The 13,126-nt window shown below is 48.0% G+C and overlaps 1 protein-coding gene across 5 annotated transcripts in view; it reads left to right on the forward strand.

Annotated features, from left to right (window-relative positions):
• The first annotated feature begins 120 nt into the window (after positions 1-120).
• The window catches only part of RBM12B (RNA binding motif protein 12B), an 89,606-nt gene continuing 76,600 nt past the window's right edge, over positions 121-13,126 (forward strand). For 2 of the 5 annotated variants that reach the window (XR_012220976.1, XR_012220977.1), the window contains exon 1: positions 121-346. The gene's annotated coding sequence lies outside the window, so the exon portion shown is untranslated. Of the gene's footprint in view, positions 347-506; positions 678-5,451; positions 5,483-13,126 lie in introns of those variants that run through there. The other 3 variants (XM_073550488.1, XM_073550487.1, XM_073550489.1) reach the window with 3 other exon arrangements.

Genomic DNA, 13,126 nt, shown 5'->3' on the forward strand with positions numbered 1-13,126 from the left:
CCTCACTCCCCCCTCCCCTAAAAACAAACAAAAATAAAGTAATATAAAACCCCTCGGCCTCTTTTTATTTCTCATACAGTCAATCCGAATAGAAATAAAGGAAATGAGATGGTTATCTTCCCTACAGTAGGGGTGTCCGTTCATACTAAATAACCGTTGGCAACCAACAAAATGTCTCCGTCCTGGCCAGCGACGCTTAGCCGGAGCCAATCGCTGACTAGTGACGTCACTGGCGCCTCAGCCCCATGCTTTCCACAAGGACGGAGCTGCGCTGCAGACGCCATTTTGGAAGCTCATCGGTTTCGTGTCGGCTGCCGCTCTTTTCGCTGCTGGGGTGTGAGATTTGGTAAATACGAGCTACTTATTGGTACACCGGCTCAGCTGGCGGGAGCGGGTCTCTGAGGCATCGGGGGTGGTGTGGGGGGGTTACCGGTGTGTTCGCGGCCTGTTTCCTGGCTGGGGCCTGCGCCGAGGCCTGTGGGGGGCTGGCCTGGGGTGTTTGTTGCCTTGTTAGCTGATGTGGTAATGACCGTAGTGATGCCCTGAGAGGACTCCCCATAGTTGTGCTCCTTTCGTGTCTTGGTATCATGACTTATTATTTCTGGAGAATTTTTTTTTTGCCCCAATCACCTTATTGGGCACCCAGAGGTGCTGCCGTAGCGCACATCGGACGGTTGGTGAGTGCTACTTGCGCTGTCGTCGTGGCGACACTCAGCCGGTGTGGCGCTGTCTTATTATATGGACGTTATCAGCCGCTCGCCACGTCTCCTGCCTCCCTAATGTCCTCTCACACCAGCCCTGTTATCTTAATCACCTGGCCAAAACTTGAATTTGTTTCTGCTGGCATAATAATCCTTAGGCTATGTGCCCACGTAGCGTTTTAAAACGCTCACTAAAAACCGGACTCCTTCCCAGAAATCGCGCGATTTTACCGCGATTATGATCGCGATTTTCGCGTGCGATATTCAAGCACTTTCCAAGCGATTTGAAGCATCGCTTGGAAAGTGATTGACAGGTTGGTCACACTCGTCAAACATAGTGTTTGACAAGTGTGACCAGGTTTTTACTATTGAGGCCGCCTATGCGGCCTCAATAGTAAAAGATAGGATGTTAAAATGCTGCAAAAAATAAAAAAAATCGGGGTATATTTACCTTCCGGCGTCCCGCGCTGCCATCCCGGGCCACAGCGATGCCTTGCGAGACCGAATTGGCCGTTGATCTGCAACTGTCGGGTGCTGAACGGCTTGTATAGCGTGGACGGACGCTCGTTACTGGCCACTAGGACAGGACCGATGGTCGCCGGGCGTCCGATGGTCATCGCGTTAGCGTCTCCCTGTGGTCAGTGTGGAAATGAGAGGCACGGACTTGGGCGCAGTATGCCCTAGAGTAGAGTGAATTCTCATCTCAGCCTAAAGGGGGTAAATATTGAGGATGTACCCGGGGGTCATCTGGTGAACATAACGAAGCGCCTATCCGTAAGTGATTATTTACAGATAAGTAGGGGTCCCAGTGGTCAGACGCCATCCCCTCGTGATACTATGGAGTGAGGATGCAGATGATCAGCCATCGCCCAATTCATTTTCCATAGGACTGCTGTAAGGCTGTGTTCACACATAGCGTTTTTTTTAGCGGATTTTCCAATAAAACCGCTAAAAATAAGCTTCTGATTAATTTCTATGCATTTTGCACTTTTTGTGCATACTGATGCGTTTTTACTGCGAAAAAACCGCTTCACGGTAAAAAACGCAGCATGCTAATTAATTTCGCGGATTTTTCTGCGTTTCTGGCTATTTCTATGCGTCTTGAAAACCGCATAAAAACCGCGCATTTTTTGCGCAAAAAAACGCCCGGTTTCTGGGAAGGGAGTCAGGTTTTTCATCAGAAATTTTCTGCTACGTGTGCACATAGCCTTAATAGCGGAGCACTGTGCTCTTTCTCCAGCGGATAGTCATTTCGGGGGGGGGGGGGGGGGTGACAGAATCCATGTAAGGTGCTTCCCTCTCACCTGTAAGTTTTGCAGACAAATCTGCAGCAGATTGTATCGGCTCTGAATTTCCCTACGTGCTTCAGTAGCAAGTGTAAATCTGCAGATAATCCTCACCTCTTCTGCTTATCACATTCTTTCCGCATTGTTCCCGCTGACATTTTGTATGACTGTAGACTACTGGATGATACTTTGCAACAGCGTTGAGAGGAGGTTGACTTCCACTGAATGCCTTGCTGAGTAGTGAACACACTGTTAGGGTATGTGCACAGGATCAGTAATTGCTGCGGGATTGACGCTGCATACTTATGCAGCACCAAACCTGCAGCCGCCAGCTGTTAGGGCATTGTGGATGGGATTTCAAGAAATATGGGTCCACAGACACCTGCGGAGAGTCTCCGCAAGAGAAATTTCACCAATAGAATGTATTGGACACAGTGAATCCGTGCGGTCCAGTGAACACATGCGGATTCACCTGCATTCAATAGACGGCAGCACTTTGGATGCAGCAAACGTGCTGCGTACAAAGAGCTGCTACTTCCAGATTGTGTGCAGCGGGCATTAAGATGCCTCCCTCTAGACTGCCAAAGTTCATAGTAAACGTGCATAGTAATGGAGTACAGAAAAGCCAAACGGGTAGACTGAAGGGAATTTGTCATAAGGGTTTTGCTATTTAATCTGAGATTAATAGGGGCAGAGAGTTAGATTCCAGGGATGTCACTTTTTCAGATGAGGTGGCATGATCAGACCACTTGGCAAGAGGGCTAGTCTGGACAGTAATAATCCTCTAGCTATAAAACCTTCATTGTATGTAAACAGCACACAGCCTAACACAAATGCTTCTCACTAAATTAGAATATCATCAAAAGGTTAATTTATTTCAGTTCTTCAATACAAAAAGTGAAACTCGTATGTTATATAGTCATTAAAAACAGTGACCTATTTCAGGTGTTTAGTTCTGTTAATGTTGATGATTATGGCTTACAGTCAATGAAAACCCAAGTCATTATCTCAGTAAATTAGAATAATTAACAAAAAACACATGCAAAGGTTTCTTAAGCGTTTTAAAAGGTTCTTTAGTCTATGTGCACACGCTGCGGATTCTGCTGCGGATCCGCTGCGGATTCTGCTGCGGATCCGCTGCGGATTCTGCTGCGGATTTGGCCTCTGCAGATCCGCTGCGGATTTGGCCTCTGCGGATTTGGCCTCTGCGGATCCGCTGCGGATTTGGCCTCTGCGGATCCGCTGCGGATTTGGTCTCTGCGGATCCGCTGCGTATTTGGCCTCTGCGGATCCGCTGCGGATTTGGCCTCTGCGGATCCGCTGCGGATTTGGCCTCTGCGGATCCGCTGCGGATTTGGCCTCTGCGGATCCGCTGCGGATTTGGCCTCTGCGGATCCGCTGCGGATTTGGCCTCTGCGGATCCGCTGCGGATTTGGCCTCTGCGGATCCGCTGCGGATTTGGCCTCTGCGGATCCGCTGCGGATTTGGCCTCTGCGGATCCGCTGCGGATTTGGCCTCTGCGGATCCGCTGCGGATTTGGCCTCTGCGGATCCGCTGCGGATTTGGCCTCTGCGGATCCGCTGCGGATTTGGCCTCTGCGGATCCGCTGCGGATTTGGCCTCTGCGGATCCGCAGCAGTTCTGCAGACAGTGTACAGTACAATGTAAGTATGTGATTTACAATCCGCTGTGCACATGCTGTGGATTTTCAACTACGGAAAAGCTGCAGTTTTGAATCCGCAGAAAGATTTTTTTTTAAAGCCGCCAGATGGTGACAGACGGATGTGTGAAAGAGGCCTAAAACTGCATCCCTCAAGGTGTTCAAAACCACATTCAAGAAGTTTATTAACCCTTCAGTTGCTTAACAGGAACTGAAGCAATATGGAAGGGAAAAGAAGGAACATTTAAAAAAAAAAAATTACTTTAGACAAGCTTTATTTGCACATGAGTAAAAGGAGAAAATGGACCCTAAAATTAATTGTATAATCTTCACGTACCTTATATGTGGGGGAAGTCTACCGTTTAGGTGCACGGCAGCACTCGGAAGGGAAGGAGCACGGTTTGACTTTTTTAATGTAAAATTTGCTGGAATAATTAGCGGACCTGTCGCGTTTGGAGAGCTCTTGATGTGCCTAAGCAGTGGAAACTCCCTACAAGTGACCCCATTTTGGAAACACCCCTCATGGATTTTATACCAGGGTATAAGTGAGTATTTTAAGCCCACATGTATGACTCAGAATTTGATAACATTAGGTTGTCATTGAATGTCATTAGGATTGTCCGCAAGTGCTCACTACTCCAGTTTGCATTGGGTGCTCAGACATGCACCCGCTTATCGCGGGTGCTCGAGTCCCCTGCCCTGCAATACATTTTCCGTCGCAAAACTAGGTGCCTCGGCTTATACTTGGGTCCATTTATACTCGAGTATATACGGTGCTTTGGTTTTTTTCACCACTTAAATAAAAAAATAACCTAGACATGTTTGGTGTCTATGAACTCGTAATTACCGGGAGAATCTTGCACTCAGGTCAGTTTTAGCATTTAACGAACATGGTGAAAAGCAAAAAAAACTTGGATTGCACTTTTTTTTTCAATTTCACCGCACTTGGAATTGTTTTCCCGTTTTCGAGTACAAAACATGGTAAATCCAATAGTGTCGGTCAAAATACAACTCGTCCTGCAAAAAACAAACCTCCACATGGCCATTTTGACCACAAAATAAAAGTTATGGCTTTCAAAAAAGGGGAGCAAAAAATGAAAATGCAAAACCAAAAATACGTCTGTTCGTTAAGGGGTTAACTTTGGGGGGGTTCTAACGCAATAAAAGTTTTATAATTTTTATCTAGCGGGGTGACAAAGGGGGATTTGATTTACTAATTTTTTTTTTTTTTTTTTTTTTTTTTTTTTTTTGATCGATCATTTCTCTCTCCACTGACATATATATCATGTTAGAAGAGGGAGAAATCAACAGCGGGCACACTTTATTTTATTTTTTTGTGATCGGAGACCGGATAATCTGGCTCTTATCATGTTCTCAGGGGTCTGAGCTACCCACGGTAGTCGAGACCCCAGAGATTTTCTGACTTTGGGGGAGGGGGGCCTAAAGTTTTATTCCTGTTTTAAAAAAGGCAATGAGGGAATAAGTGCTCTTAGCGGCTGCCATTTTAAATGCGTATCGGTGGTCGTTAACGGGTTCATAAAAAAAAAAAAAAATACTTTAAGTACATTATGCTTTGGAAATCTGCAGCTTATTTGCAAATCGAAAAGCATGGTGCAGATCTGAGAATCCAGTCATTTAGGTCTTTCCTCTACATGTGGATGTTGACTTCAAAAACCTCATTCACTTACGTTGTACTGTAAATTGCCATGCAGAATCTACAGTGACTTAAATCGCCTTGACGTGTAATTCTGTGGGGGGGTCTCAATGGCCTAAAAAATTGTTTACATTTTGCTTTATTTTTGCAGCTAAATTCCTACAGCCTCAGGCTTTAAACGGGTAAGTAGATTGGGAGACTTACAACTTGAAGGCTGAGATCCTAAAGTGACTGTCAGCACGGAACGACTGTTCAAACCAAGTACTGACTCCATGCTTAAAGGGAATCTGTCACCCCTTTTTTCGAATATGAGCTGCCGGCACCGCCATCAGGGGCTTATCTACAGCATTCTGTAATGCTGTAGATAAGCCCCCGATGTAACCTTAAATGTAAGAAAAAAGAGTTAGATTATACTCACAAGGGGGGCGGTCCGGTTCAGTGGGTGTCGCGGTCCTGTCCGGCGCCTCCCATCTTCATGCGATGCTGTCCTCTTCTTTCCTCCTTGTCGTAGCTCCGGTGCAGGTGTGCTGCTTTGCCCTGTTGAGGGCAGGGCAGAGTCCTGCCCTGTTGAGGGCAGGGCAGAGTCCTGCCCTGTTGAGGGCAGGGCAGAGTCCTGCCCTGTTGAGGGCAGGGCAGAGTCCTGCCCTGTTGAGGGCAGGGCAGAGTCCTGCCCTGTTGAGGGCAGGGCAGAGTCCTGCCCTGTTGAGGGCAGGGCAGAGTCCTGCAGTGCGCAGGCGCTGGGAGAGGTCCGGCGCCTGCGCACTGCAGTATTCTGCTCTGCCCTCAACAGGGCAGAGCAGTGCGACGGAGCCACTACAGGGAGGAAAGAGATGAGTATAATTTAACTTTTTTTCCTGGACGTCCCTCCTGACAGCACCAGGTAGGACGTCCCTTGCCTCCTTGCAGGGACAGGAAGAGCACACAAGAGGTTAAAAACCGTCTCCACCCCCATTCCTTCAGTGTTTCTTCCTGTCCCTGCACGGAGGGACGCACAAGAGGAGTCTGCTTACCGGAGGGGTCCAGGGGGATCGGGCGGCCCTGCCAATCATTCCTCCTGTGAAGCGGCCCCGGCGCTGAAACCCTCCTGGGTGGGGGTCCCTTAGCCACAGAGACCAGGGGAGGGACGAGCCCCCTGGGTAGAGCTGCTTCCTCCCGCAGCGGAGGCTCTCGGCTCCAACGCCGGCAGCAGCGCGGGGACCGGAAGTCGCGTGCAGAGAGACCGCGACGCACTTCCGGTGACGTCAGAGCGCCAGAAATACAGGCCGCCGGCGGGCGCTCTGAAGGAGCAGAGCGCGGCATCAGCGAGACAGGCAGCACTCGCGTGTCCTGACCTCGCAGAGGCTCACAGCAAGGATGGAGAACCAGGGCAGAATCGACCCAGACGTGGTAAGTGCGCATAGCGCAGACCGACCGACCGAGAGCCTGACTGTCCCTCTCTTGCACTATGCAGGAAAAGGCACAACCGACAGCGCACATTCCCACGACCAAACAGGCGGAGAAAGACCCAGGGAAGCCCAATAAGTGTCCCTTATGCAGAGTTAAGCTCCCCAGCAAGCACAAGAAGTTGCTGTGTGACACTTGTACGGCCAAAGTAATGAAAGGCGAACAGCCGTCCCTTCTATCGGAGATGAGATCGCTGATTCGAGAGGAGGTCCAGGCTTCCGTGGCCACCTTGTGCCAGCCAATCCAGGCCCCAGTACTAAGCGAACCAGACAGGAGATGGAGCTTAGTTCGGAGGAAGGTTCCTACTCCTCGGAGTCGGATCAGGAAGAAGGCGAGCTGGGCACTAGCGAACCGGAGTATGGGAAAAGATACCTCTTTTCCTCGGATGATACAATCTGGTTCAGGCAGTCAGAGACACAATGCAGATTGAGGAGGTCCAGAAAGTAGTATTTCCATTGAACGACCATGTGCGAGCTATGGTCCTGGAGGAATGGGAGGAGGCAAAAAAACGTCTCATAATATCCCGGGACTTCAAGAGACGGCTCCCCTTTGACCCCGAGGACATTAAAGAATGGGAAGTAGTTTCCAAGATTGTAGTCCCTGTGGCAAAAGTAGCCAAGAAAACAATGATCCCTTTTGATGACGTGTGTAGTCTGAGGGACCCCATGGATAGGAAGGCGGATAACCTACTAAGGCGGGCCTGGGAAACATCAGCAGCCTTAATTAAAACAAACGTTGCAGCTACTTCGGTAGCAAGGTCTATGTGTTTATGGTTGTGCCAGTTAGAGGAACATTTAACTAATAAAACCCCAAGGGAGGAAATTATAGATTCTCTTCCGATCATGAAGTCAGCCACAGCCTTCCTAGCCGATGTATCGGCGGAATCTTTTAGATTTGCCGCCCGGAATGGTTTTGTCAAATTTGGCACGCAGAGCCATCTGGTTAAAGACCTGGACGGGGGACGGAGCCTCTAAAAACAAGCTCTGTGCCCTTCCCTTCTCTGGGTTAAAAGTCTTTGGCCCAGCATTGGATGATATATTAGAAAAAGCATCTGATGTAAAGAAAGGGTTCCCTGAGGAAAAGAAGCCTAGAGACCAGCCCTTTCGTAGACCCGGGGGATATAGAAGGCAGCAGTACTATAGGTACCAGGGGAGCTCTCAGAGGGGTTCCTTCGGTAGCACCCACTCTAGAGCTGGAAGATCTAAACACACACCCCCCCTTCTGGATCACGTACTAGATCCAGGAGAACATGACTATACCAACATAGGGGGTCGACTCAGAGAATTCAGTTCCCAGTGGTCTCAGATCACAAAAAATCAGTGGGTACTGAGGACAATAGCAGAGGGTTACCAAATAGAATTTTCATCCCCTCCCCCCGAAAGGTCCATTTCTCCCCGCAGAATAAAGGACGACTCCCAGATGTGGGTCAACGTGACAGAACTGGCAAACTTAGGGGTGGTAATTCCGGTTCCCCGGGCAGAAATTGGGATGGGCCACTATTCGTCCCTATTTGCCATCGCAAAGCCATCCGGAGAATCCCGTACCATTATAAATCTGAAACCCTTAAATGCCTGGGTCACGTACAAAAGATTCTGAATGGAGTCAATCAGATCCACAGTCCATTTGATAGACAAGAATGCCCTGATGTGTACCCTGGACCTGAGTGCCTACTATCAGGTGCCAATTCACCCAATGTCACAGAGATTCCTGAGGTTTGCAGTAAGACTTCAGAATCGGACCTGCCACTTTCAATTTCAGTGTCTTCCTTTTGGTCTGGCCTCGGCGCCTCGAGTCTTCACGAAGCTAGTCGCGGAAATGGTGGCGCTCATAAGAAATCGCGGAATAATCATCATTCCATACCTAGACGACTTCCTCCTGGTGGTGAGATCGGCAGAAGAACTACGGTGACACAAGGAGAAGACAATAGAGGTTCTAGAGTTTCTGGGCTGGATCATAAACATAGAAAAATCGTACCTATTACCAGAAATAAGAAAGATTTTTTTTGGGGGGTACTACTGGACTCCAGAAGCAGAACTTCTTACCACCAGAAAAACAGACATGGATACGGGACCGCATGAAGGAACTTCAAAAAGGCCGCGTTTCCATCAGAATAGCCATGCGCGCTCTGGGCCTCATGACATCCTGCATCCCTTGGGTCCGATGGGCACAGTTCCATGCGAGAACCCTTCAAAAAGAAGTACTGGCCGCCTGGGATCGTCACCAGACCTCCCTAGACAAGAAAATGGCCTTGTCTCCAGCAGTAAAAAGATCCCTGGTGTGGTGGATGCAGCGAAAAAACCTAAGGAAAGGTGTCCCCTGGATCACCTCCCCATGCGTCATAATCACTACAGACGCCAGCAAATGGGGCTGGGGGCTCATCTAGAAGGCAGAAGTCTTCAGGGAGAATGGCCGGCATACATGCGGTCCACCTCCTCCAACTACAAGGAACTTTACTCCACATGGGAGGCCCTAAGAAGAAATCAGGACAAACTGAGAAATCAACACGTAAAGATTCTATCGGACAATGTGATGGCGGTTTCCTTCCGGCATCAAGGAGGAACAAGGCATTGGGCACTCCAGGACCTGGCAAAAAAGATCTTTTCCTGGGCAGAAAATACGGTTCTGTCAGTAACAGCAGTCCATCTCGAAGGGTCGCAAAACACAGTGGCAGATTATTTAAGCAGGCAGAAGATCTGTCCCACGGAGTGGGAGCTGAACACAGAGATCTTTCAGAACTTATGCCAGCGCTGGGGAAGACCGCAGATAGACCTCTTCGCAACCAGAAAGAATGCAAAGACGTGCAGGTTTTTCTCTCTGAATCCGTTGGACAATCCAGAAGGGGTAGACGCCCTAAGCCAAAAGTAGGGGCAGACTCTCTCATGTGCCTTTCCCCCGATAGCTCTCATTCCAGCCATCCTCAGGAAGATTCAGGAGGATCAGGCAAGAGTGCTACTGATAGCACCTTATTGGCCGAAAAGGAGCTGGTTTCCACTCCTGGGGATTATGGCAGAAGATCGACCACTCCTGCTTCCACAGAGGGAAGACATTCACCAAGGGCCGGTGCTTCACCAAGATCCAGGGAGACTTCACCTGTCAGCCTGGATCCTGAACGGCAGATCCTGAGGGCTTGAGGCCTGTCAGACCAGGTCATATCAACTATTCAGGCCAGCAGAAAACCCGTAAAAGATACTGGATTTTCTTCAGGCAGGCTTTAATAAAGGACTTAGGCCTAGCACGCCGAAGGTCCAGATCTCGGCATTAAGTGCTTTTCTGGACTACCCCTTGGCCTCCCATACCTGGGTAATAAGATTTATCAGGGCAACTCAGAGGTTACATCCCACATTCAGGAGGTAAGTTCCCCCATGGGATCTTAGTCTTGTCCTGCGGTCCCTTTGCTCAGATCCCTTTATCCAGAGTCAGGAGATGCCCATCTCACATCGAACCATGAAGGTAGCATTCTTAGTGGCGATCACCACTGCAAAACGGATACGTGAGATACAGGCGCTATCTATCCGAGACTCATATCGCCGAATCTGGGAGGATCAAATAATCATGAAATTAGACCCCACCTTTTTGCCCAAAGTTGCGTCAGTCCAAAACTTAAACCAGGAAATAATTTTACCTTCCTTTTGTGAGAACCCCTCAAATGACAAAGGAAGGACCCTGCACGAATTAGACGTACGCCAGGCAGTTATTGATTACATCAGGGCCACGCAGGGTTGGAGACAGGACCATAACCTATTTCTACTCTTTGGGGGGAAAGACAAAGGGAGAAAAGCCTCAAAAGCTTCCATCGCGAGATGGATAACATCGCTAATCAGTTTAGCCTATGTCTCTCGAGGGGTTCCTCCCCCAGAAGTGTTAAAAGCTCACTCAACACGAGCTTTGTCAGTCTCCTGGGCGGAAAGAGCAGGGGCTTCAGTAAACCAAATCTGTAGGGCCGCAACCTGGTCCAGGTTGGACACATTCTGTAAGCATAACAAATTAGATGTGTTGTCTAACCAACAGACTGCTTTCGGGAGAATGGTTCTCCAGGCAGTCATCCCACCCTAAGGGGATACTTTGATATTCTCCCTGGTGCTGTCAAGAGGGACGTCCTGGAAAATAGGCTTTAGACCTACCGGTAATTGTTTCCAGGAGTCCATCCTGACAGCACGGATAGTTCCCTTCCCAAATTAATGATGTCATATGTCGTAATATGTTTCTGTAAATAAAGTGTTCAGTTGCATCATCCACGGTGTGGTACTTGGAAAAACACTGAGGGAATGGGGGTGGACACCGTTTAACTTCTTGTGTGCTCTTCCTGTCCCTGCAAGGAGGCGAGGGACGTCCTCCCTGGTGCTGTCAGGATGGACTCCTGGAAACATAATTACCGGTAGGTCTAATGCCTATTTTTCTTATCTTTCAGGTTACATTGGGGGGCTTATCTACAGCATTACAGAATGCTGTAGATAAGCCCTGATGTCGGTGCCGGCAGCTCATATTCGAAAAAATGGGTTACAGATTCCCTTTAATGGCGGTGCCTATCATTTAAATACATGTTCCTACCTGCTTGGTTTCCATTTAATTTCCCTTTTTCCCCTCCACCCTTTCATTGACAGCTGTGGCTTCATAGAGCCAGAGAAGGGAGGAGATAGCTGGAAACCAAGCAGGTGGGAAGGTGTATATAAATGATTGGCCACGCCGTGAAGCACCGAGCGGCGAGATTAATCTGAAAAGTCATTCTGTGCTGACAGTCCCTTTATTGAGCAGTTACATTGCAAAATTATCAAGAACAATAATTCCTAGGAACGCTTTTTCACAATAATTCTTAACAGTTCGCCAGTAACCCCATGGAAAAGCAAAACACGTTCGTTTGGTGAAATGATCTTAGATCATTGTTCTCGGCAGTGCATGGTAGTGTGTAAATAGGAATCTCGCTGTCGAGTGACACTTTTGTGCACTGATCTATTGCAGATCCTTCAGTGCACATCTGAAACGTGGTTGGCCTTTGTAAATATGCCATTAACCCCTTAGTGACCACCAATATGTCTTTTTACTGACCTCACATATAAGAATAATGGTGAAAATGCAGCAGCTGGCAACTCTACACTATAGCTGACACCCTGCTGTTCAGCTTTGATTGATTTTAGCACCAACCATGGCTTTTTAACCCCTTAGATGCTTCTGTCAATAGTGACTTCAGCATCTAAATTAACAGTGTGTGGGGGCTCCATATTTAACCCCATTAGCACCCTGAGATCTTGATCAGTTGGTCCTGATGTTTCCCATGGCAGTTTACAGCCAAATAACGGCCTTGGAATCTGCCGGCTATAGTGACCTGTTCAGAAGTTAGCAACATTTATTTTTAAAAATACTTTTTGTTCTTCCTGTCATACCACTTTGTATTAAGTTCTGAAAATCACCCGAAGGGTTAATAAACTACCTGACAGCCGTTTTGAATACGTTGAGGGGTGCAGTTTTTAAAGTGGTATCCCTTTTGGGGATTTTATGACATGTAGGTCTGCCAAAGTCACTTTAAAACTGTATAGGTCCCTAAAAAAGAAAGTTTTGTAAATTTCCTTGAAAAAATGAAAAATTGCTGCTACAATTTGAAACCTTCTAATATCCTAACAAAAAAAGGATGTTTTAAAAATGGTGCTGATATAAAGCAGGCATGAGGTAAATGTTATTTAATGACTATTTTATGTGGTATGACTGTCTTCATTAAAGGGAACCTGTCACCTTGTTTTGCCGCTATTAGATGCATCCACTGCCTTTCGGGGCTTATCTACAGCATTCTATAATGCTGTAGATAAACCCCTGGTCTGACTTGTAAAGAGAAGAAAAACAAGTTTTATTATACTCATCCGGGGGCGGTCTGGTCCGATGGGTGTCGCAGGTCCCGGGTCTGGCGCCTCCCATCTTCATGCGATGTAGTAATCCTACTTGCTTCGTGCCGTGCTCCTGCGCAGGTGAACTGATCTGCCCTGTTGAGGGCAAAGCAAAGTACTGCAGTGTGCAGGAGCTGGGAATGGTCAGAGAGGCCCAGCGCCTGCTCACTGCAGTACTTTGCTCTGCCCTCAACAGGAGAGAAGTACGCCTGCGCAGAAGTGCGATGCCGGGAGCGAGGAAGCAAGCAGGAGGGTGGCATTGCATGAAGATGGGAGATGCTGGACCTGCGACTCCCATTGGATCGGACTGCCCCCCAGGTGAGTATAATAAAACTTGTTTTTCTTTCAGGTCGGAACAGGGGCTTATCTACAGCTTTATAGAATGCTGTAGATAAGCCCTGAAAGGCAGCGGCCGCATCTTATAGTGGCAAAAGAGGTGACAGGTTCCCTTTTAACTTTGTTAAATTCTAAAAATTAGCATTTTTCAAATTTCTGATTTTTTTTTTTGTA

The sequence above is a fragment of the Dendrobates tinctorius genome, unplaced genomic scaffold (genome assembly GCF_039654945.1).
Source record: "Dendrobates tinctorius isolate UK_male_01 unplaced genomic scaffold, ASM3965494v1 ptg000165l, whole genome shotgun sequence".
Lineage (NCBI taxonomy): Eukaryota > Metazoa > Chordata > Amphibia > Anura > Dendrobatidae > Dendrobates > Dendrobates tinctorius.